Raw genomic sequence first — 617 nt, 5'->3', positions numbered from 1 at the left:
TGATTAAGCCGAGGAGGGGATGTTAAGAGAATGAATTCTGATGCCTTTCAGATTTAATGTCTTTTAGATTTAATTTTATCTTGGGTTAGTAAGACTCGTTAAGTTATCAGTTTGGTTTGTTATGACTACCAGGAGATTGTGGACTCAGTTTATTTTTTTGTTCTGTTGCAATATTGGTTTTATGGAGTTTTCAAGGTGTTTATTTGGAAGACTTGAGTTTGAGTTTTGATAATAAAGTTTTGATGGAGATTTATTTTAGTTGTGTCGGAATTTGTGTTTATAAGTCGCAGGTAGTAATTCTCCAAGCCACCCGGGTTTGGGGTGTTACACTATGACACAACGTTAGAGTGTTACTTGTGATTTACAGTTGTAGTTAATGAACATCACTATCTAATGTTTCATAAGGGCATTACCTAATAATGTCTTAAACAGCTTTGCACAAGCCTGATTCAAAGGGATAGTTTGAGTCTGTAGCACTTGCTCTTTCCTGTCCAAAATCCAAACTGGTTCCTCGGTTAAGGTCATATTCTCTTGAATCTGAAGTGGTTCATGATCTTTAACGTGGGTGGGGTCATGGATGTACTTTCTCAACATAGACACATGAAACATGTTGTGCA

Source organism: Juglans microcarpa x Juglans regia, chromosome 2S (genome assembly GCF_004785595.1).
Source record: "Juglans microcarpa x Juglans regia isolate MS1-56 chromosome 2S, Jm3101_v1.0, whole genome shotgun sequence".
NCBI lineage: Eukaryota > Viridiplantae > Streptophyta > Magnoliopsida > Fagales > Juglandaceae > Juglans > Juglans microcarpa x Juglans regia.
The sequence above is the reverse complement of the archived record's forward strand: the minus strand, read 5'-3'. Positions refer to the sequence as shown.